Source organism: Delphinus delphis, chromosome 18 (assembly GCF_949987515.2).
Source record: "Delphinus delphis chromosome 18, mDelDel1.2, whole genome shotgun sequence".
NCBI classification, from domain to species: Eukaryota; Metazoa; Chordata; class Mammalia; order Artiodactyla; family Delphinidae; genus Delphinus; species Delphinus delphis.
Window position 1 is genome coordinate 65,993,965 of NC_082700.1, and position 25,985 is coordinate 66,019,949.

Below are 25,985 nucleotides of genomic sequence, written 5' to 3' on the forward strand. Positions count from 1 at the left end.
GCATACCATCGTCGTTAATCTTAAAGATGACATCATTTAAAGAAAAGGTATCCAGTTACAATACACTAATTCATGGAAAAAGTGTGGACTTGAAAAGTTCCAGTGATATATAAGGTAAGCACTGGCTCAGATTTTCAGCATCTTAGAAGGTAAAGTAGTTCCCAGGTCCCAACCAAGAATTCCTTGATTAATAATTCAAAACTTCATCTGCACTGAGATAATATTCTTCTTTTGGATATCCAAATTCAAAAATTGGTCTGAACTGAGATAGTGTCCTTCTCTTGGGTCTATAAACCCACTTCTATAATGAGTGTAAGAGTAGATGTAAAAAATTTTATAATCCTTGTAAGATGTGTGTGCTTTACCAAAATGCTTGTTGCTTTTAGAGAAGCTGACATATTATACTGATGATTTGATTGAAATGTATAGGAAGATTTAAGTTTGCAATCAGTGTTTAAATAATTTGATTTGTAAAATGTGTAGATTTTGACTTGGTTATATAAATAGTGTTTAAATGTTTAGACAATTTTTGCTTAAGTAGGTTTATGAAGTAAATAAATTAAACAATAAATAAAGCACACACACACACAAAAAAAAGAGTGGACTTAAAGTATTCAGTAAACTATGTCGTAAGCAGATGTGCTGTCATCCAGGCTTTGTTTTTCCATTTATAGAGCACAGGCAGAGTATATTTAGCATAATTCTTAAGGGCCCTAGAATTTTCAGAAAAATAAATGAGCATTGGCTTTAACTTAGTCACCAGCTGCATTAGCCCCTAACAAGAGAATCAGCCTATCCTTAGAAGCTTTGAAGCCGAGCACTGACTTCTCCTCTCCAGCTATGAAAGTCCTAGATGGCATTTTCTTTCAATAGAAGGCTATTTTGTCTACATCGAAAATCTGTTCAGTGTAACCACCGTCAGTAGTTATCTTAGCTAGATCTTCTGGATAATTTGCTGCAGCTTCTACATCAGTACTTGCTGCCTCACCTTGCACTTCTATGTTATGGAGACAGCTTCTTTCCTTAAACTTCATGAACCATTGCTAGCTTCAAACTCTTCTTCTGCAGCTTCCTCACCTCTCTCAGCCTTCATAGAATTAAAAAGAATCAGGGCCTTGCCCTGGATTAGGCCATGGATCAAGGAAATGTTGTAGCTGGTTTGATCTTCTATCCAGATCACTAAAACTTTCTCCATATCACAGCAATAGGCTGTTTTGCTTTCTTATCATTATGTGTTCACTGGAGTAGCACTTTTAATATCCTTCACGAACTTTTCCTTTGCATTCACAACTTGGCTAATTGTTTGACGTAAGAGGCCTAGCTTTTGGCCTATCTCGGCTTTTGTCATGCCTTCCTCACTAAGCTTAAGCATTTCTAGCTTTTGATTTAAAGTGAGAGATGTGCAACTCTTCCTTTCACTTGAACACTTAGAGGCCATTGTAGGGCTATTAATTGGCCTAATTTCAATATTGTTATGTCTCAGGGAATAGGGAGGCCCAAGGACAGGGAGAGAGATGGGGAACGATCAGTCAGTGGAGCAGTCAGAACACACACAACATTTATCGATCAAGTTCACCATCTTATATGGACAAGGTTGGTGAGGCCCCAAACAATAACAATAGTAACATCAGACATCACTAATCACAGATCACCATAAAAATATAATAGTAATGAAAACATTTGAAATATTGTAAGAATTACCAAAATGTGACAGAGAGACACAAAGTGAGCAAATGCCGTTGGGAAAATGGTGCCGATACACTGGCTTGACCACAGAGTTGGCACAAACCTTCAATTTGTATTAAAAAACAACAACAACAAAACACAATATCTGCAAAGCACAATAAAGCAAAGAGCAATAAAATGAGTTCTCCCTGTAAAACTTTCAAGAGTTTTATCAATACAGAGCAGTGACGTGTACAACAAAATGGTACTTGGGTTAGGTGGTTTTCGTTCAATTTATTACAGCCACCACATGTGAACTCTGACCTACGTTCTGTGGCTGCTCCTTCAATAATAACTAAGACTCTGCTGTGATGGAAAATTCTAGGGTGTGTATCATTTGTCTTGCTGAAGTATAAATATGAGAGCTTTATGATTAACTGATTAAAAAGAGAGAAAAGTTTCATAATTAGGTTTTATACAGCTATGGATTTTGCATTACGTGGTTTACTACAAAAAGAAACATTGATCTGAGACATTAGACCACTCTGATTAAATTTATGGTACACTGGGAATACTTGGGCCAATTATAGGATTAAGTGTTCACTGTGCTGATATAATTCCACCTAATATATGGCTTATCTGGTGATTATTTTAAACCCCTTGACCCAGTCTCTTCTATATTCTCATTTCTTTAAAATTTTTGCCCACAGAGAGGAAATCGCATACTTAGCTTTCAGTAACTGAAGTGAAATTCAAGACCTCATTTAAGCTTTAAATCTTCTTGGACAAATTTATGGAAAAACTTATAGTTTTAGATCTTGTCATTTGTTAGATTTAACCCTAAAATAAAATGAAAAGTTTTTAATGCCTTACAATAGATAGTTTTAAAAAATGATTGGAATATTTATATGATAGATTTTTTTTTTTTTTTTTTTTTTGCGGTACGCAGGCCTCTCACTGCTGTGGCCTCTCCCGTTGCGGAGCGCAGGCTCCAGACGCGCAGGCTCAGTGGCCACGGCTCATGGGCCCAGCCGCTCCACAGCATGTGGGATCTTCCTGGACCGGGGCATGAACCCGTATCCCCTGCATTAGCAGGCAGACTCTCAACCACTGCACCACTAGGGAAGCCCTTATATGATAGAATATTATACAAACACTTTTAATCATGTTTTTCAAGACTATTGAATTACTTGTGAAATGCTCATAGCATAATGTTAAGTGGAAATAAGACAGGACATATAACAACATATTCAATGTGATCCCACGTATGTGAGCTTGCACACATGCATGTGCAGATATTTGGGGGCTGGAGGTTCTGGAATAAAGTCTACAAAAGTTTCACAGTGGATATCTCTAGGGATGGCATAACATCAAATTTCTATTTTTCTATTTATTTATGATTTTCTAAAATTTTGGAATTTTCTACATTGAATATTAATATGTCTTTGTTCTTTTACAATTGAGGAAAAATAATTTTGTAAATGGTGTTGTCCTTCAAAATAACTTTCTGGGAATTGCACAATTATTGCAATGCTGCTGCCTTTGCTCACTTTTGTAATTACCCCCAAATCCATTCTATGGGCACAAATCAAAAGCAATGTTTTTACCTTATAACCACATTTCATTTTTTGTCTTATTTTAGAAAATATTATTCTGTTCACTCATCCATTTTTATTCAATAGGCTTGGCTTCAGACAACATTTGGCTGATTCTAAAAGTCAAATGTGCCTTCTTCCAACAAAAATTTGCTATCCTGAGGATATTTAAAAGGCTGTATTAAGGGTTCTGTATTAGTCAGCTCAGATGGCCATAACAAAATATCATAGATTCCATGGCTTAAACAGTTGAAATTTATTTGCTCACAGTTTCTGGAGGCTGGAAGCCCAAGATCAGGGTGTCATTCTGGTCAGTTTCTGGTGAGGACTCTCTTCCTGACTTGCACACAGCCACCTTCTTTCTGTCTTACATGCAGAAGAAAGAGAAAGCTCTCTGTGTCTCTTCTAAAAGAACACTAATCCTACTGGATCAGGCTTCCACCCCACCCTATGACCTCACTTAACCTTAACTACCTTCTAAAGGCCCTGTCTCTAAATACAGTCACATCAGAGGTTAGGGTTTCCACATAAAAATTTTGCAGGGACACAATTCAGTCCATAGCAGGCTCTGAAAGCATTTTGAAATGAAGAATTTTTCAAAAAGTTTTGAGGGACTTCCCTGGTGGCACAGTTAAGAGTTAAGAGTCCGCCTGCCAATGCAGGGGAAAAGGGTTTGAGCCCTGGTCTGGGAAGATCCCACATGCTGCGGAGCAACTAAGCCCGTGCACCCCAACTACTGAGCCCGCGTGCCACAACTACTGAAGCCCACAGGCCCTAGAGCCCACGCGCCGCACCTACTGAAGCCCGTGCACTCTAGGGCCTGCTTGCCGCAACTACTGAAGCCCACACACCTAGAGCCTGTGCTCCGCAGCAAGAGAAGCCACCGCAGTGAGAGGCCCTTGCACCGCAACGAAGAGTAGCCCCCACTCACCGCAACTAGAGAAAGCCCGCGCACAGAAATGAAGACCCAATGCAGCCAAAATAATTAATTAATTAATTAAAGTTTTGAGCATTGTTTGCCGTAAAGCATATTGTCTCCCCAGTTTCCTACTACGAAGACAACATCCCTTATTTTGATGAACAAATTTTAAATGCCTTTGTTTTATAAAATGACTTACAATCTATTCTGCTAGAGGGCCTATTTCTTTTCTTTTCTTTTTTTTATAAATTTATTTATTTTTATTTATTTTATTTTTGGTTCTGTTGGGTCTTCGTTGTTGCGTGCAGGTTTTCTCTAGTTGTGGCGAGCGGGGGCTACTCTTCGTTGAGGTGAGCGGGCTTCTCATTGCAGTGGCTTCTCTTGTTGCAGAGCACGGGCTCTAGGCACACAGGCTTCAGTAGTTATGACACGCAGGCTCTAGAGCGCAGGCTCAGTAGTTGTGGCGTGTGGGCTTAGTTGCTCCGTGCCATGTGGGATCTTCCTGGACCAGGGCTCAAACCTGTGTCCCCTGCATTGGCAGACAGATTCTTAACCACTGTGCCACCAGGGAAGCCCAAAACTCAGCTCTTCTGAAAAGGCTTCCTAATCATCACCCTCCATCTGCATCCCCACTAGTTTAATTGCTTCCTCCACCCCTTCTCCTTTACTCCTATTTCGTGGAGCCCTGCCACAGTTTATTACATTTCTTACTCACTGAGCTCTGCAATCCATGAAAGAAGAAAGACTCAGTTTTACCATGTGAGTCCCTGCACTGGATTGTACAGAGCCACTGATGCCACATTAAGTGCCATTGCCAAGATGGGAGAGGCCAGCTCTCCAAGTGCAGGACAGAGCACGTCATACTGTTCACCATGTTTCTGATCGTACCACGTAGTGATACTCAGCAGACGTGTGTCTAATGAAACAGGTACCATGAATGAATGAACTGACAGCCTTTCCCATGTTTATACCATCTTCCCAGGGACATTCCCATAGGGTAACTTGGTATTTTTCACCACACCCAAGAGCTGGCAAGATCAGGAAATGTTGATCCCACTTTGGATATAAGGAAACTGATCTGTGGACAGGTAAATGGGCTGGAAAAGCCCATGGTAAGTGACTAAGCCTGGACTTAAAGTCAGCCAGCTTTCTGGCCATGGCTCTTTCCATTCAGGCCAAGCTCCTACCTTATTTTTTTAAACCTTTGCCTCAAGTTTCTGGACCCCAGATTCAGTTTTATGTTACATTGTATAATGATTTATGCAACTGACACACCCATCCATGTACATAACCAACATCTGGTTTGTTCTCATACTGTTTTTAGACTGGATGTCATTTGTATGTGAGATTTACATTTTTATAAACCTGCATGGAAGTTTAAAGAAAATGTCTCTCCCGTAAACCCAGGATTTCTGGGCTCCTGGCTTTTGCAATTGCCTGTACTCCCCACGTGGTCTCCATCCAAGAGTCTTTGCACATACTGTTCCCTCTTCCTAGAAAGCATCCTCACTTAGTGAAGAGTCATTCAACTTTAGATCTTACTCAGGTGTCTCCTCCTGAGGGACACCTTCTATGTCTCCACGATTAGACCTAATTCTCCAGTTATAGGTTCTCATAGCAGGACATAACTGTCCCCCAGATCCCTTGTCATAGATACAATTTTACATGAATGTGTGTGATTATCTGATGGCTTTCTGCCTCATGGCAGAGACTATGCTAGCTATTCCTAGCCCAGAACTTGGCATGTTACTGCTGGGCCCATCCTGGATTCATCTTCTTATTTACTAATCTTTTGCATCCCAACCACCTGGCTGCCTTCCTGGTTCTAGCCTATGTACCCAGATCAGTTTTGCCCAAACTCTCCTTAAATAATGTCTGAGGCTTGCAGTTCTTTCCCTTGTAATTCCCTGTTATGATGCAGGAGCCCTGCTGATGTGGTGGTGAGATGTGGGGAGGGATGAGTTCTATAGTCCTGGATGAAGTCTTGGTCTTTTTAGTGAGCCTGTGCCCCTGGGCTGTGACCAGCACAAGGGCATCTCACTTTTGTTTCATTTTGTTTTGTTTCCTGCACCCCTTAGGTGAGACAGGAGGGCTAGAGGGGCCTGGAGTTAGGTATTTCCCTTCCCCACATCAGTTTGGTTAGTCTTTTGTAAAACCCCAGGGGGTTAAGCTCTTTTAAAATAGTTTCTCTCGAGAATAGGCCTTGTTAATAAACAGAATTTTCTGGGGCTATTTCAAAATGGCTACTTTCCCCCTCTCCCTGTCAGAAGCACAAGGGGATTTTGTTTCCTCTGGTCTTTGCAGTGAGAATGTTGTAGGGCTCCTGGACATAAACTCATAAACATGTGGGACCCCACCCCCTTCCAAGACTGGATCTCCTGGACTTTTTAACTCTCAACTTGTCCATACTGAGCCTTCAGAAATTCATCAATAAAACTTTAGGTTTTCCTTCCCAGGTACTGGTTCCTGCAGAGTTTTCTGCTCCTTGGCCTCTGACCTGTAGTACAGTTGTGATTCTCTCCACTTGTCTCTTCAATTCTGGGGACAGTGGTTTGCCCTGTGACCTCATTTCTCTGATGGATGTAAGAAGAGGTGTTGATTTTTGGTTTGTTCAGCTTTTTTCTTGTTCGAAAGCTCCTTACATGCTGGACCAGAAACCAGAAGTCCGGGTTTGCCCAAACTCCATCCAACATGGGAAATGGCTTTCGGCTCAGTCCTGGCTGACTTGCCCTTCCTGCAATCTTGCTGACATGTAGTCCCACGTGGGCTCCCTGGAGAATGAACTCCACATGACTCAAGACAAGAGATCTTGTAGTTGGTATATTTCAGAACAGGTAATCTGATTTTTATGTAGGCAGTCACCCAAAGTTCATAATTGAACAGGCCTAAATTTCTTCCTGGATTTTTATCAGATGCCATTCAAATCATTTGAGATTATTTATATAGAAAGAGTTTCATGTGATAACAAGGATTTCATGTGATAGCAAGAATATTTATAAGAGGTCTTCCTATTAATAAGAACAAGGAAAAAGGGACTTCCCTGCTGGTCCAGTGGTTAAGACTCCGTCCTTCCACTGCAGGGGACTGGGGTTCAATCCCCGGTCAGGGAGCTAAGATCGCGCATCCCACATGCCACCACCAAAAAAAGAAAGAAGAAAATTAAGACAGACAACGGTATACATGTCTCCACCTCTGTGACTGAGTCAGTCCACATTTTTTGCAATATTCACTGGCTGAGAACACTGATAGGCTCTGGAGAAATTACTAATGAGTTTACCATCTAATCAAAAAGGCAAAACTGACAGGAACGATTGTATCCAAGGCATTAATCATGCAGAGAATCGGAACACTCACAGAAGGAAAAAAGGCTGAAGGTTAAGGAGGATGAAGAAGGAGGCCAGGGTCTTACTTGAATCGTTAAGGAGAACGAAGCCAAGTGGAGCTGTGATGGGCTGATGCTTCTCAGATATTAGCCCGTGTTTTCCCCGCATCCCTCCCGCCTACATCCCAATTAAGCCATTTTGTGCTCATTGCCTCAGAGGAAAGGTGTGCCTTGGTGGAAAGGAGAGGATAACAAAGAATCCTTTATCTTTTGCGGTCCAAAGGCAGATGGCGTTAGAGAGATAGAAAAGCTTGGACAAAATGCCTGTTGGAGATAACAGGAGACATTTCCTCCTTCCCAGACTAGAATGGTTTCCAGAACTTGTGGAACATAAAAGAGAGAGACAATTGGCATGTGCATGTGTCAGCATCTCTGTGTTGAGTAAGTCCATCAATAACAGGAAGGGAATATTGAGATGCAGATGAAAGCGTCTTGTACCTTGCCTCCTGATTACAGTACCTGGGAGGCAGCAAAACCCACCAGAGGGTTGATGAGCCCCAAAGGCAGAAGAAACTTGTACTCTTAGATAGAGCCCCAGAAAGGAAGCATATCTACACATGGATCAACAACTAAAGACCCAATGAAAGGAGGATGTCTCTGTGGACAGATGCCATACAGGACCAGAAGTTCCCCATCCCCATCTTGCCTTGGCACTCCCTAAGCCTGCCCCTAAGTATGTATACCCAACGGAACTCAAATTGAGCATTTCTACTCATCCCAGAAGAATGGGACCCACAACCCAAACCTACCTAACATTAAGTTAGGTTGAATTCTAGAGAAGTACAAAATATGTTTATGGATTCAAGTCTAGGGTCACACCTGCAATCGGCTAATTGGCAAAGTTTGGTCCATCTCAACTTTAATGAATATCGCTTATGTGTCAAGTACTAAGCTAAGCACCTTCCTCTACGTCATGTTCACCACAACCTATAACAAAGAAGCCAGGCTCAGGGCGTTTAGGTAACTTGCCAAGATCACCAAGCTAGTGAGGGGAATCAAGAACTCCAACAAGGGCCAGATAACAAAGCCTGTGCTCTTAACTTTCCCTCTATTCTGACTCCAGCTGGAGGGCAAAATACAACAGCGAGGTACTCTATACCTGCCCTCACTGAGCTGACGGTCTAGAATGAACCAGAGGATGAAGAGGGCTTCCAAGGAGACTCACCCAGTCCGGGGGAACTAGAAGGTGCAGGAGCAAACAGTCTAGGTCATCCTTTATCTTCACGAAAAGGAAATCTCAGCTAGAGACTGGAAGGCAACCAGGTGTAGATTATCTACTCTACAAGTACAATTAGTTTTGGAATCAGAGTTTGCTGCAAACCTGCTTGTGTGGAGTGTCAGCAGTGTGGCCTCGGGCAAGTAACTAATCCACTGAACTTCACTTTTTTTACCTTGAAAACAGGAATAATAATACCCAACTCACAGGGTCATTGTATAGATGAAACGTTCAGCCTAATAACTGATTGGGAATCGATATGCATTAGCTCCTCTGCCTTTCCTCCAACACAGAGCATCCTCGAGAACTGCCACCCCATCCCGAGTCCTTCCTAGTTGAAGAATTCCCAAATTGAGATACCAGGTGGACCTTCCACAGTGAAGGCAAACCCAAGCTCCTCAAGTTCTCACTGTCAGATGGACATAGCCTGCCTCTGAACCAGAGTTGTCTTGCATGGTCTGGAACATTCTGAAGTCACTTCAACTGAGTTATTCCATGCTGGACCCACCAAGTCTGGTTATAATTAAAATGGCTTCTGCTTCCAAAGCACTGGCCATAATCTACCTCTTGCAGATACTATTCTCAGCCTAGCCCTCAGAGGTCATGTTTCTAATTTCAGTGAACCTGTATGGAGTTCCCCTAAGTGAAAGCACATGGTCTCTGCCCTCCAGGAGTTCACAAACTGGAGAAGGAAAAAGATATATACAAAAATAACACAAAGCAGACAGATAAATTCCACAAGAGACAGTGAAAGTGCCCTAAGACATAGATTTATACTGACCGAAGAGGGAGTCAGGAAGGTTTCTTAGAAGAACTGACATTTGAAGTTGGCCTTGAAGGATGGCTGTATAGTATGAGGAGTCATAAGAGAGTAAATAGATGGAGATTTCAAAGCAGAGGGAATACCTTAAGCAGAGGCAGATGCCTTAGAAAGCCCATAGTGTATCCAGGGATGAGATGTGACCAAAACTGATGTGTGGTAGGAAGTGGCCCTGGATGGCTAAAATATGGAGGGTTTCTAATGCCATTTGAGCATCTATCTTACATGGAATGGAGAGTTATCAGATAGTTTTGTAAAATGGCTAAAACAATACTGGATGAGTGGGGACAAATATAGTGACTATTACAGGCTGTAACTAGAGCAATTAAACGCATCTTTCTGAGTAATTACATGCTGAGGAAGTAGTATCATTGGGATAAAAGTTTGACCATCCGCCACTGAATTTAACGCTTTTTGCTACTAATCCTAATCCAGGGGTTGTCAACTCTGGGTACAAAATAAGGTCATCTGAAGAATATTACCCAAAAAAGCCCATGTCTGGTTCCCACTCCCATAAATTCTGAGTTACCTGACCTGGGATGGAGCCTGAGCATTGTTTTGGTTTCATCCCCCCAGGTGATTCTAATGTTCCGTCAGGCACGCTAAAATCCACGACCTGTGGGCTCCGGACCAGTAGCATGAGCGTCACCTCGGAGCTTTTTAGGACTAGGAAACCTCGGGTCCCAACTCAGACCTACTAGATCAGAATTTGCATTTTTCCCAGTATCCCCAGGTAGTATGTGAGCATCAAAATATAAGAAGCACTTGTATATACAAAACTGCCTGTCCATTCCCCACTTCTGCCAAGCCCACGTTAGCCTGAAAAGGGAAGAAATAAAAGCCCCAAAGCCCTAGATATACGGTTATTACTGAATCACATAACAGAAACGTGAATAAACTTATCTCAAATTTGCCACGTCAGGGCTTCATTGCATAGCACCAGATGACTTGAAAAGGGAGAGAAAGGGGAAAAAAAAGTGATTGTTTAAGTAGAAGGAATTCCTGACAGAAGGACTAGGTCCTAAAATAGTCTGAGGCAGATGGGGGTCAGCAGAAGCCTTCAGTGACTGGGATGTGACCATGACTTAGCACGTGTTCCTGACACAGCAGTCCAGGCTCACAGGACAGTGAGTCAACGCCCAGGAGCTGCGCCTGGCTCGGCCCCGTGCTCCTCTGAGGACACAGGACTTACTCTTCCACCTCCATCCGTTCAAAGGACCACGTATCTATTGTCATTTTTACCTGCAGCCTTCAAGGCGCAGGCCCCCAGTGTGTTCAAGTTCAAAGAAAATGCTCAAGACCAGCCATCGGTTTGTGGTAGCTGGAAGCACAGACCATCACAGAGACAGAGAACTAAACCCTCAACTGTCCGAAGCTGCTATGGTCTAAATGTTTGTGTCCCCCCACCGCAAATTCATATGTTGAAACCTAACCCAAGGGTGATGGTTCTGGTAGGTGGGGCCTCTGGAAGGTGATTAGGACATGAGTGTGGAGCCCTCATGAATGGGATTAATGCTCTTATAAAAGAGACCCCACAGTGCTCCCAGGTCCCTCCTGCCATGTGAGGACAGAACATGAAGTTCTGTCCATGAAGAGCTGCGACCCGGGAGAGGGCCCTCACCAGACCATGCTGACACCCTGATCTCTGACTTCCAGCCTCCAGAACCAACCGTTGTTTATAAGCCACCCAGTCTGTGGGATTTTGTTGTAACAGCCTGAATGCACCGGGATAGAAGCCATTACTAAGCACCACCTGAGACCCTGCACACACCCTAATCTTGTCAGCAACCCCACCATTTTGAAACTTTGCAGAAGAAAGAAGAATGCAGCACTGTTACTGCCTTTGATCTTTATCACATACCTCTGACCATGAGTCCTGACTGTATAACCTTTCCCTATTCCCCAGGAGGGGGACACAGTTCTTAAGACGCTAGCCTACTGTGTTCCCTCTTTGCCTGGCAAAGAAATAAAGCCGCTCTTTCTTTCTCCTCCATAACTCTGTCTCCCTATTTCTGTTTGGCATCGGTGCACAGAGAGCCAAGATTTTGGCAACAATATTACAGAGAATGATAAAGGGGGAAGTAGGTTAGGTACCTGTACTCTTCTAGGCTCACCAATATTCAGGCAGAGAGATGAGAAGGCATAGTGGTGTCCTTGCTTAGTGTGCTAGGTAAAATCCTGGGATGACCCCCATGACTTTCACCTTTGTAAAATGTTATGGAAAAACCTGAACGAACTTTTTGGCCAACACGATATAATCCCTTCCCCATTGAGTGTGGGTGGAATTTGTGATATGACCAGGTACCTCCTTTGTGATTATGATTAAGGTTATACTTAAAGGGATTTTTCAGTTGGCTTTGAGTTAATCAAAGGAGACATTACTTGGGTGGACCTAATCTAATCACAGGTGACTTTAACAGGTGCAGGAGTTTTCTCCAGCTGACAGCAGAAGAGAAGTCAGAAAGATTCCAAACACAAAAGTAAGGGAATCCCTTTGAAGACGGAGAGGGTCAAACAGCAAGGAATGTGGGTGGCCTCTAAGAGGTACTTACTACTGGCAACCAGCAAGGAAATAGGGACCTCCACCCTACAACACTAAGGAACTGAATTCTACCATCAGCTCGAATGAGCCTGGAAACAGATTCCTTCCCAGAGTCTCCAGATAGAAACTCAGCCCAGCCAACGTCTTGATTTTGGTCTTGTGAGACCCTAAGCTGAGAACCCAGCTAAGCCCACCCAGACTTCTGACCTCCAGAACCGTGAGCTCATAAATGGGGGGTGTTTCAAGTCTCTAAATTGGCAGTAAGTTGTTAGGCAGCAATAGAAAATTAACATACCAAGTGAGAGAGAAAACTGCAAGATAAGTCAAACGTTCACCACGAAGCTCTGAAGGCTCCAGTTGGACCCCAGCACAGAAGGGATTCCTAAAGGGACTTACCCAAGCTCTTACCTGGGAGGCCTGATCAAATCAGAAGTGCAATCACTGAAGCCAAGGTCTTTCAGAAGCGCCAGGCCTTGGAGGGGTGGGATGGACCGGAAACTACGAGATGAAAAGATAATATTAGAATTTTTAGTAGGTGCCTAAATTTCACCTCTGCATCCCCACCCGGGGTAGGGTTTAGTTGGAGACAATAGAAAACTGCCCAAGAGATGAGATGCAGAATTGCCATTAGCAAGCTCAGGACTGCAGCCCGGAGCAGAGCTAGACAGTGAGGGTTCAGGTGGACTGCTGGAGTCAAGGGATCAACACAAAAGGAAATCAGGGAAAGAAGGGGTGGGTGGAGGTGCAAACTAGCCAGACAGCTGTCCTCATTCTCCCTCAGGTACAACTCACCCTGCACAGACCTGTGTTCCTGTGAAGTTTCCTTCTTCAAAGGTCCACCTCTGTTCTTCTCCATCATCTTCTTACTCTCCCTTCAAGGACCAGGAGAAATCCCATCTCTTTCAATCTTCCCTTTGAACAACTGCCTGAAGTCACCTTCCAACATCAGAGCTTCAACTTTCAGTGAAAGATCCCCGGTCAACAGGAGGCGCTTCCTACCTGATTAGTTCCAAGGGCAATGACCTCATTTCTTCGAGCCATAACCCACCCCTTTTTTTTTTTTTTTTTTTGCGGTACGCGGGCCTCTCACTGTTGTGGCCTCTCCCGTTGCGGAGCGCAGGCTCAGCGGCCATGGCTCACGGGCGCAGCCGCTCCGCGGCATGTGGGATCTTCCCGGACCGGGGCACTGAACCCGTGTGCCCTGCACCGGCAGGCGGACTCTCAACCACTGCGCCACCAGGGAAGCCCATCCCACCCCATTTTGAGGCAGTTTTAATGGCTAAAGAGCTCCTCCTCGCACTTAATGACTGTGTAATACCAGGCAAGTGAATCCCTCTATGAGGCCCACTTTCCTCATTTGCAAATGGGAGTGAAATCAGTACCTTCCTCAAAGGATAGCTGGGAGGATTAAATAAAATATTCCAAGTAAAAGGCTTTGTACTGTGTCTGACACATAGTCAGGGCTTGATAAATGGGGTTGGTTGTTACATTGTGGAAAAAGATGCTGTAATGCGTCTGTTACAATGTCTGGTGCCCTGTAGGCACTCAATTAGCGGCAGCTCTTATCAGCTGTGGCAGCAGTCTGAAGCCATGCAGTCTCAACACCGCTCTTTTCAGCTGATACCTTCCAAATATATAAAGACAGTTGTGTAAGCTGCCTGAAAGAGAATATATGATCCATAAATGTTATTTCCGAAGTGTTCTCTTGTCCAAGTAAGAGCCCACATTACAGGGCTTCTTCTTCCAGATGCCCTCTACCAACTTTATAACTGCCTCTCTCCAAATGAACCCCACTCCCAAAACTGAAGAGAGATCTGCCCATGTGACAAAATACTCAGTGAATATAGACGAGGCATAATCTACCTTCATCTGGAAAGAGCGGTTCTCCTAATCTGATGGAATTATTTTTTCATATAAAATCTGAACTTCATATTGATTACTTACATTTCCATCCATGCCTCTCTAATTTAATCCTTCAAGATTATTTGAAATTTTTATTCTATTGTCCATCATGTTTGCTATTCTTTTCAACTTTGTCATCTGCAAATTTGAGAGCCCGCTTCCCAGGCCTCCATCATCATTTAGCACTAGTTTTGTTCTTGTATCTCATCTCCTAATGGATTTTAAGATGTTTATGAGGAAAAAAAAGAAAAAATTCCATGCTTTATAATATCCTCTACAGTAGTAGCTTTTAAACTTTTGTAACTGAAACCTATAGTGAGAAATACATTAAACATTGCAATTCAGTTCAACTACACAAACACACACACATATATCCTGATATAAATATTTAAATATTTATATCAGGATATTTATTTATGATGCCCTCTCATATTATCCATTCTATTATATTTATTATTATTATTACTTGCTGGTCAAGACTCACTTGATCAGTTTCACAATCCATTAACAGATCCTGGTCCGTTGTTTGCAATATGCCGTTCTATAAAATGGCTTTTAAAATTTTCCACTAAAGTGGCAGAGAAAAGGTCATCTGTGCTCTGGGGCAGGGGAGAGGTAGCAATGCTGCACAAAGAAATCTTTGCTTTATCTTTAAAACCCTTGAGAGTGTTGTACTCCACTGTATAACATATCTGTGTTTATTTTAATAGACAGCTAATGAGCCTTTATTTTTTCTAGTAAAAATTATAATCCATGAAATGCATTCTATTTTTATTCCATACTTCGTTTGCCCTTTGGTACTCCACCAGAAACCCACTGACAGATGGGTACCCCAGTTTGAGAATAAAAGCTCCACAGTTCCAGAAACAGGGCTAAGCACATAGCCATTTCTCAGTAAGAGTGGGTTGAATCTCTCAAGAAAGGAGTGTGTGAGATAGGATGAATTAAGTGCTCCATTCAACAAATATTATTTGACTTTTTCTCAGGACGGGAGTGGGGGGATGGGATAAAGGGATGACTAGTGAAACATTGACCAGGAAGATGGGCTTTGTAAGGAGACAGCTCCCCATGGGTCTCCCACGTTTCTGCACAGCTTCTGAGCAGAGGCACTGACTGCCTTTCTTCTGGGCTGTCTTTTCAAAGAGGTCTACGTACAATCAAAAAACCTTAGAAAATATGCTCAAATATAGAAATAGTGTTTCCCTATGGAGCAAAGGGCAGTTTTGTTCACTGTCCAGTATAGTAAAGGTAATGTATCCCCCCAGACAATGGTCAGGCTGGCTCATAGCCCATTATAAAAGATTTGGGTTCCCTAGGTTCGGGAGTCCTCTCCTGTAACATACCCCACTGCACGTGCAGATGCTACCTTGCCCTCTTTATGTACCCCTGGGGAAGGTTTGGGAAACTACAGCAAATGCTGATGCTCCGGCCACTGCTGTCACCGTGAATGATAAACTGTCCTTTATCTCAGACCTAGGAGTCTCAGTGTACATGACATTGTGGTGGGCTAGCTCAGCTGGACGGTCTCACATTACTGATTCCAACAGACGAGGCTATGTCTTGAAGTAACAAATTTTACTTTTTATTCTTTTTTTTAAATGTATTTACTTAATAAATAAACACGTACTGAGTGCCTAATCAATGCCAGGAAATTTCCAAGAGGATGGGAATGAGGGCAACCAGCCTTAGACAAAGTCTCATAATAAAACACAGAAACCTCATCATAAAACCAAGTTTAGTGAGGGAAGACAGGAGATAAACAAGTAATCCAGTAAGCAAACAAAATCATTTCAGAGAGTGTAAGTGCTAGAGAGAAAATAACCCAGGATGAAACAACAGTGATTGGGGTAGACAGGGAAGGCTTGACGCTGGTGATCAAGGAAGGCCTTTCAGAGGCAGTGAAACTGGACCTGAGACACTCATGACAAGGTCAACCAGTGATGAGACAGTCTTGGGGAAGAAGATTCCAGGAGTAGCTACTGTAGATGCCCTAAGGCAGGAAAGAGGATGATGTGTTTCAGAAAAACCAAAAGGCCACGGGGAGCATCAAGGGAGGCGAGGGTAGAGAGGTGGGCAGGGTCCCAGGAGAGGGCCAGGTCTCAGAGACACTGGGGGGCTTGGGAGGTCCCGGATTATCATCATTTCCTCTCTTTCCCTTCACCCCTTCTGGCTCTCCTCCTCTCTGAAACTGTCTGCAGGGCACATTCCTGATGGAGCCCCTGGGTGGCTTTCTCCTTTGGAAAGTGGGTGGTAACTGCCTTAAGACTTTAATTTGCGGTCCACAGAAATATTTGCATGATAGGAATGAAACTGTAAAGACTGAGAGTATGTCCGGTGCATCTCCAAAGGCCGAATTTCAAACGCTTGGCATCATGGAGGAGGGACTTCTGGGTAGATGCCCTCCAGAAACTCTTGTCACACCAGTCGATGGGACAGACTCCTTCCAGTTCGAGTTTAATTTTAGGATGTAGGCACTCATCCCTGAAAGCAAAAAATGAAGAGTGGCTTCCAGTGGCTTGTTTAGAGAGCTCCCTGAGGCTTCCTAAAGAGTCTTATTTGGCACTCACCAACGAGTGGCATCCTGAAAGGAAAGAAGAGGAAATGGACCCAACGTCTTGTGATGAGGCAAGTCATTGGATAATTATATCAATTCCTCCCTTCTATATGAAACTCACAAATAGGGTAAAACTCATTTAGTCAAACTAACCCAATTAGTTAGATCTCCAAACGGAGTAAAACTACTTTAGTTCATCTACTAATTAAAAATATTGGGATACTGCAAGTTAAAACTCTAGAATACGGTATAAATGTCAAAAGAAACGCCATCTTATCCTTTCTAGTAAGTAGAGCAACTCGAGATTACCACTACCTTGGACTTTCCAAAGAGATCCTACAGAACCTGACTCACTTAATAGAATGTTCTATGATATCGCTTGATTCAGACAACAGTGCAATTCATGCAGTCTATAATTGTATATATGATTTTTAGTTCCCTTTAATTCAACAGGATTCCCATAATTTCATCTTTAGGGGTTGCTTTCTTAGCAAACAAATTTTTCATAGATAACTCACAGGTCAACTCGTCAGCCGTCTTTACCACAAACACCACACTATTTGTGTCTCCATAGAGGTGGTTGTATCAGAGTTTTGTGATCATTTAATCACAACTGATGCTGTCTTAGGGAAATTGAAAACTACTGGAGCAGAACATAGCTATCTGAATTCTCTGATATGAGTAAGAAACAGAAAAAGGCTGCCATTCAGGTAAGAACCAGAAGCCTGTTTCAGGGATCTGGTCCAGGTGGGGTGGATCTGAGACTGTATCCAGCAAGCACTGTATCTACAGACTAGGTGGGGTTGGACCACACATCAGATGGCTCTGGATCTGAGTCCTAATGAGATTCTTCCCAAAGCTCAGTTAAGACAAACTAGAAGTTTCTCAAAATGGCTGTCACCACATTTATGTTTTCAGGTATGGAGAAGTCATTGCTTTTAGGTTCAGAAAGATCTGAAAAGGCTGGTGATGGGAATTTCCACAGCACATGAATTTCTGAATCTTCTGAATCCCATTTGATCCCGGGCACATGGCACATGCAAAGCCAGACTGCCACCTACTGACACGCAGAAGGGGTGGCCTGGCATTGTTCTGTTCTCAGTGTAACAAAGATGCTGTTGATTACAAAGGGTCTCCTGAACCCAGCTGCTGCTGTTTGAAAACCCAGTAGAAGTGAAGCAGTCATTGATTTGAGACCTGAATTATATATACATTTTTAAATGTTTGGAGAAAAAAATTCTCTGCCCAAACATATATAATACCTGCTGATGGGTCAAAAAGAGAAGGTAAATCTGGCATCCGGAGATGGACGGGGGTAAATGTGGCTTCATTTCAAACAGCCCCTCCTGTTTCTTCAGTATAAGAAATGAGAGGCAGCAGACCTGTAACACTTAACTGAAGACTCCTCGGAGGCAGGAATTGTATCTTACTTATGTTTCTTTTTCCCTAGGCCTGACATCTCTCAGTGCATGTTGAAAGCAAACAACAATTGTTAAATGAGTGTTTACAATTTTAATAATAATTGTAAAATTAAAAACCAAATCAGAGGCTCATAAAAAAGAACCAAGATAACCCAAGGCTTATATCCTGCCTCTGGTAGCTGTGTACTTTGGGCAGGTGACTTAACCTCTCTGAGCTTCAGGTTAGAATCTTTAAAATGCAGACAACATGACCCCTGGGTTGACCTGTGGGGATGAAGTGACACGATGCATATGATGTGCTTAGCGCAGTGCTTGGCACACAGTAAGTCTTCAAGAAAGAGAAGATGTTTTAAGAAGTAAAACAGGCCTCGGGTGCTGTCTGCTGACCCTGGGCTATGAGCTCATCTCCAACTCAGGATCCTGCAGCCTCAGCTTCCGTGGGTTCTTCCAGAGGTTCTTCAGCTGGTCGGCCGCTTGCACACACTTGACACGTGAGCACAAGCCAGAGAACCATGGCGAAGCTGGCTGGGGAGGCGGGAGATTAATTGAAGACTTTTATTATTGTTATTTTTAGTTACAAAACGGCAGGAAAACAGTTCCTGTCGGATGGTGCATCTCTGGCTAGAAGGCAAAAACGCAGGTGGGAAGAGGGTTGACCATTAATCATAAGGAAGCAGGGAAGGAAACTGAGACAGGAAATGTCAACAGCAAGATGTCCTTCCTCTGGGTCGCTCTGAAGGCACATCCACAGACCCGCGCGCTCAATGCCGGGCCCCGGCTGCAAACAAAGCCAGTCCGGAGGAAACGGCAAGCGGTCGAATGTCAAACCAAAAATAAATCGGGCACGTTTCCCTTCTAAAGCAAAGGGACTAGCTCCTCTTCTATTTGGCCCCCGAATTCTGGGAATCTGTCTTGAAAGAAAATGCTTTCATATGGATGAGAGTTGAAGAAGATGCCAAAATAGTGGAGGACAGGAGCGTAGCCTCACGTAACTTTTCTGAGCCTCAGTTTTCTAGTCTGTGTAATGGGGATTTGCCCTCCTCCCAGAGGTGCTATGGAGACCAGGAGCGTAAGCTGATGACATTGGGCTTGTCGTGACTCTTAGGAATTCTTTTGACTCCTCTCATGATAGAAAATGAAAACCCAAACCTTGACAGTCCCTTTTGCCCCAGTTAACTGAGGCAGGGCAAACCCAGTCCACATGGGGACCCCTCAATCTCTGCTGAGGATGGGAGACGCAGTTCCTAGAGGCGCCCCATTTGTGCCTTTGATTAAAGCTTCTGAAGAACATTTACTTTCCTTCTGATTTTGTTAAATGTTGGCTTTTCCAGACAAGTATTTTTTTAAAGGAATACATTTTGTTGATATTACAGATTAAGCCCTAAGGGATAAATGAATGAAGTAAATGCTTATGTTGTGATAGCTTTTAGCCCTAAAAAATCTTTTACTCCCAATACTGTTTTTATCTTTAGATATTTCAGCGTTGGGGCGAGTGATTCAGAACACAGGCTCGGAGTCGAACGGATATGAGTTCAATAACCACATCATAAGCCTTCAGTATGAATTATTTGGCATTTAAACTCATCTATGCCTCAGTTTGCTCATCTGTAAAGTGGGAGAAATAAACACATGATAGCTAACCCCTCACTCAGTGGTAACTAGTGAGTTTATGATGCATCTGGACCATAAAGTTTCCCAGTCTTATTTTGTAATAAATTGGCAGGCTCATATTCATTCAGCATTTATTCCAGACCTATAGTTCCTGGGCATCATATGAAACAATTAACTTGCCAGTGAGTGGAGCTGGACCACTCAATCTAGTTGATGAGACAAACACACAAACAAACGATTGCAGTTCCCATAAATGCTGTCCCAGAAGAAAGTTCTCAATTCATTTGGTCTCCAAAGAAGGGCACGATCACCTCTGCTTGGGTGGATCTGAGACTTCACAGAAGTGGAAATTCATACCTGGTCTCATTGGATGAAATGGAGTTTTCCAGAAGGAGGAAAGGAAGGACATTCCAGGAAGACCAATAGTATACTCCGAAGCCATCAGAATACGGTACCGTAACTTGGAACAATTCCCCAGCTCTGAGGCTGCAGCATAAAATACACAGAAGCAAGCTCAGGAGATGGGGTTTAGGGCAGCTGGGGCCAGGCCACAGAGAGCGGAATACTCCATTCTAAGGAGTCTGGAGAGTAACTTGAAGGAAATGAGTAGGTTTTGAACGGTTTTAAACTAGGGAGAAAACAATCATAGTGTAAAAGATGAGTCCAGCAGTCTGATTGGATTGGAGAGAGGCCCGGGACAGTGGTGGGTTAAGCGCCCACTCTGATGGTTTGGGCCCAACAAGAAGACATGAAGGCAAATCACAGGAAGGAGAGGAGGACACAGGGAGGAGAAACGTCGAGAAGGTGTCACTGGTAAGACCTAGAAGTCCTTTGACATCTTTTGAGGAGAGGGAGAGAGGTGTGGTGGAAGGAAGGGGAGGGGGTAAACAGTGGAAAATTCTAACTAAATGAACCTTTTTAAAAATAAAGTTACAGGTGCTGGGAATGCGGAAGTAAAGCCCACAGCCCGGCTTTCAAGAAACATGCGTCATCCAAGGGAGGGGCTTCCCTGGGGGTGCAGTGGTTGAGAGTCCGCCTGCCGATGCAGGGGACACGGGTTCGTGCCCCGGTCCGGGAAGATCCCACATGCCGCGGAGAGGCTAGGCCCGTGAGCCGTGGCCGCTGAGCCTGCGCGTCCGGAGGCTGTGCTCCGCAACGGGAGAGGCCACAACGGTGAGAGGCCCACGTACCGCCAAAAACAAAAAAACAAAAAACACTTACCACGGCCGTGCGGAGCCTGTGCTCCGCAACGGGAGAGGCCGCAACAGTGAGAGGCCCGCGTACCGCAAAAACAAACAAACAAACAAAAAAAACACTTACCACGGCTCCCCTGGTGGCACAGTTGTTGAGAGTCCGCCTGCCGATGCAGGGGACATGGGTTCGTGCCCCGGTCCGGGAAGATCCCACGTGCCGCGGAGTGGCTGGGCCCGTGAGCCATGGCCGCTGAGCCTGTGCGGCCGGAGCCTGTGCTACGCAGCGGGAGAGGCCACGGCGGTGAGAGGCCCGCGTACCAAAAAAAAAAAAAAAAGAGTCACATCCAAGGGAGAACATGAACGGAAACCAACAATTATGGAACAGGGTTTATTGTCTCACTTTGACTGCTGACTTCTAACCTCCAGAACTGTGAGACAATAGATTTCTGTTGCTTAAATCACCCAGCTTTGGAGCACTTTGTTAGGGCAGCCCTAGCAGACTTCTAGAAGAGCATCCGTATGAGAAATGAAGACCTCAAAAGATTTTCACAGTCATTCACACGGCAAAGAAAGTGCTTTGATCCCACCTTGTTGTCACAATGAATAGAAAAGCTTTTACCCTGAGCTGTGGGCAGAAGGAGCTCTGCAAAGTGGCTGAAGAGGAACAATCTGGAGATCAGAACAAGGTGTGGGTCTTTCTGTGACTGTCTCCTCTCATCCAATCAGAGGAAGCCAACTTTATTAGCATGGCCTCATCTGCTACCACTCTCACTGATAGTTTAGGTTTATAGTCAGTGGTGTTATAGCAAATATAGAGTAAATACAGGTACAGCAAACTGGCTCTTCAAAAGAAAAACGTGTACATACATGTTTATTATAGATTTTAACAATTGATATGTAGCATTTAATTTACAAATAATAATACCCTTGGTTGTAAATTGTTACCCAGCTGATTCTCATGGAATGCGTTCATTGATTTTTGCCAAACCCTTGCATCTGGGGCCAACCTCTAATTGCAATGAAACCATGACTGATAAATGGAGTTGCTTCCCAATCCACTAATTCTTCTCCCAACGAATGTGCTGTCATGAAATCTGATACGTGATTTTCTGTTAAACTATTTCTCACCCTTGTATTAATTATATTCATTAACTGAACATGTTCCAGCTTCGGCAGTAAATCAAGCTCCAATTTACCATGTCTACTGATTTCCATGGTGTAAATACTGCACAAGGACCAATTTCAAGCTACCGATGTGTCATCACTGAATGCAGATTTGGGGAGAAATGTCCAGTAGTGCACCGTTACGTAGTATTTCCACCATTCAGAGGCCATAGATGTAGATAACCCAAGAGCATAGGCTAAATGTACTAAAATATTTAGGCAGTGATGGATTTTAAGTATTATTGTCTTTGTTTTTGGTATAATGCATCTAATTGTAAGTTTGTATCACTTAATTTTTTATAACGGCTGCGTTTAACAACCAGCTCTCAAAATACCTAACAATTTAACAACTGGCTCTCCTGGGCTGGTGCGAGCCAGCCCCAGCACACCACTGCCTGTGGCTATTAACAGCTTGTAGATTTTCTCATTACATGAACACAGGCAGAGTTTCCAAGCTACACCCTGAAGAGGAAATAATTGCACCTAATACAATATGACTCTTTCTCTTTCTACCACTCTTGCCCCAAGATGCAACCCATAGAGTTCAGCATCACCCATCATTAGTCATGAACACTGATTACATCTTATGGTGTACACCAGCCTGTGAGCCCTTAAGATCAGGGACCATGTGTCCACATCACCGAGCAGAGTCAGATACATGGTAGTTTCTCAGTGAAAGTTTGCAGAACCAGTGACCTAAAATTATGACCTAGTGTTCCAAGCAATCACAAGTCTACTTAGGGTGTGTGACCATTTTTTCCCCTTCATTGTCCCTTTTCTGATCAATTTATGGACAAAATGGCATAAAACTAAACAGACAAAATGAACTGGGTCCACAAGTCATTCCTGTCTTCCTCTTCTCAGCTTAGTTGTTAAAGAATGGCTGTTTGGCTTGGTGGGTGAACGAACAAAACTGTCTGAATATCACCCTAGGAGCCCTCTCCGGATGGCTTGGACTACAAGTCAGCTGGAATCAGCAGAAGGGGCTGCTTCCACTGGGACCAGTAACTTTCTCCCTCTAGAAGGAAGGTACATAATGTCCTATAGGCCCCGAGGGAGGTCTCTAAGTGCTGGACGGCTAATATTCCCAGACAATTTCTACCTACAGTCGGCTGCCCAACCCTAGATTACCTGCTACCAAGCAAGCTGTGTATTCCCCACTGGCCTGGGTACTCTCTCACCTGTGCTGTAAAGAGAGAGTCCTGCAGAGAGGTGGGGCCCAGCCACTCGGGTGGAGACCCACACTGAGGGTCTATCAGTGCCCTGGCCCAGCACAACTTTCTGGGACAATGAGAAAATCAGGGGTAGAGCCCTTCTCTTCTCTCAATGCCCCCGGCCTCTGTTAGTTTTTCACTTCCCCAGTAAAGCCTGTATTATAACCCAAATGGTGTAACATTGTTGAATTGGCCTCAGACCCAGATGGGATTCACTTGGCAGAACAGGTAGGGCCCCAGAGGAACCCACCTTCAGATCAGGCACCCACGGTGTTCTGCGTTGGCTGGGACTCTATGCACGTGGCTCCGGGGGAAAGCCTGAGCCAATGAATCCGGCAACCTGGAGGCCAGCAGTCCCTCAAAGAGATGTGTGATCTGGCGACCATTTTTCTAGATCCCTAGTCCTCAAATGGCCTATGTGTGAATTTCCAATAACACACAAGCTGAAAAGCAAAAGGCAGTCAAGTAAAACAAAACTCTAAATGTCCCTCGATGCCACGAAGCCCACCGAGCTACCGCACTCGATGTCATACGATCTTTACACGGTAATTTCTTGTTGATGCCCGGAGGGAACTAGGGGCCCGTGTTCACAGTCCAGAACCTAAAGGGGCGGCTTTGTTCTGGGATCCTTTGGAGTACAATGAAAGAGGTATAAAAGGGCTTCCCTGGTGGCGCAGTGGTTGGGAGTCCGTCTGCCGATGTAGGGGACGCGGGTTCGTGCCCCGGTCCGGGAGGATCCCACATGCCACGGAGCGGCTGGGCCCGTGAGCCATGGCCGCTGAGCCTGCGCGTCCGGAGCCTGTGCTCCGCAAGGGGAGAGGCCACAACAGTGAGAGGCCCGCGTACCGCAAAAAAAAAAAAAAAAAAAAAAAGAGGTATAAGAGACTCAGTTCTTCCAGATGTTGTGACATGAATATGTAACAAACAAATGGTGAAAGGTGAATCTCAGTTCTTTGAAAGCTCCACAGATGATCCGACAAAAAGAAGGAAGGTCCCCAAAGGTGCCAAATTATACACCAGCATATTTGGCTCCTTTCAGTCTTTTCTGATCATCATTGGGAAGCAAACACCCAGGGTCATCAGCAAGACGCAGTTGGTGACCACCTTAACACATGCAAGACACACGGTAACTCTACACCAGGTGCCACTGACAGACATTTTGAAGAATATTTGGAGAGAACATCTGGGGCACCACGTGGTCAGACCACACTGACTAAAAGAATAGCAAGCTCTTCACGCTTCTGCTTCAAGGGTTCAAGGGCTATACGGAAGCCAATTGATCCAAGTCCGAAGGAAATTGGAGTCCATTTTATGTTATTCTCTGATGCCTCTGAAAAGATAGCATAATTCTTTGCCGAGGGTCAGGAAAATGAAACTGGGCTTCGCTTCTCGTGCAGTACAGCTCAGCAGTGACAAGCACAATGGGGTCGTTGTCTTCACATCTTCACATCACCCCAGCTGCTACCCTACAACCAGTCCTGCTACGCCTTCAGATCAGGCACCCACGATGTTACGTATTTTTTATGTTGGGAATTATATTGTTGGTTGAGACTGTCAAGTAATTACCAACAGCAAAAAACAAACAAACCCAGCACAAACACAACAGCATGCAGCCCTAGGCTGACACATACCTCTGACTCTAGCCCTGTTGAGAAGATTCTTTCTGAACAGGGAAAAAAGGCAGTCATAGCCACAGAAGCTGTTTACAATAAACGCTGTCAAGAAATTGTTTGTAATATGACGTTAATTGTGATTGAAGAGCTGTACCTACAGTTTCTGTCTGCAGACTCCCAGATGTTTTCTTTTTGCCACTTGAATCCCAAAGCCCTGTGTGAAAGACTGAAGGTCACCGCAAAACTCAAACGTTAATAGCTTGGTTTTGATGGAAGTAGCTAATGTCAATATATTTTCCATAACCTATTTATTCATTGCACATCTACCTTCTACCTAACACTGTTGTTTCCACACACAACCGTGTAACATAAAGACATTCTTGTGATATAATATTAAGTGAACAAAGAAGGCAACCTACGTACACACAAGGTTCCCCTGGATAGCTCACATCCATTCAACGAATACCTACAGCATTTGTATTCAGCAATCTCTATCTTTATTTGGAGCTCTGGAACTAGGTCATTTTTTTTCCCTTTTAAAAATAACCCAGCATATTTTTTCAAGGTTGGTAGGGTTGTTTTGATTCTTTCATCTAGCACATAATAACGGTGAAAGCTATGTTTATCTTAAGGATATAGGATAATTCTTAGAGGGCTCTGAAACCCACGAAGAGAGGAGCATCTGAGATTTTTTAAGGTAATCATGGTGTGAGTTCTTAGCATTCAAACCTACAGTAAATAGTTTCAAGATGGACAATATAACACTGATTACCAAACTCCAAATTAACATTCATGTTCCACTTCTAAGGTGACACACCTGGTTCTGCTTACCAGTGAGTTTAATTTCTTTCGTAACTACAAATTGGCAGGTTATGCCTTGCATAGTCATTGAATTTCAGTGTTTTGAAACCAGCCTACCTGTGTTTCAACAACCTTGTCAGTAGTTTCGGATCTAATCATCAAACCATAGTGGCAGATGCAAAAAAGTGCAAAGCACCATGATTTAGGAATTTATAATTTCCAATAGAACAGATGTGTGTAAAAAAGTTAAACTGTAAGAAATTAGTTATAACTTCAACACGTTAAGACGATACTAGAAGAAACGTCCATTTTGGTGCGTGATTGAGTATATGGATTCAAACTCAGATCTGACTGGCTCCAAACTCTGTGCTCT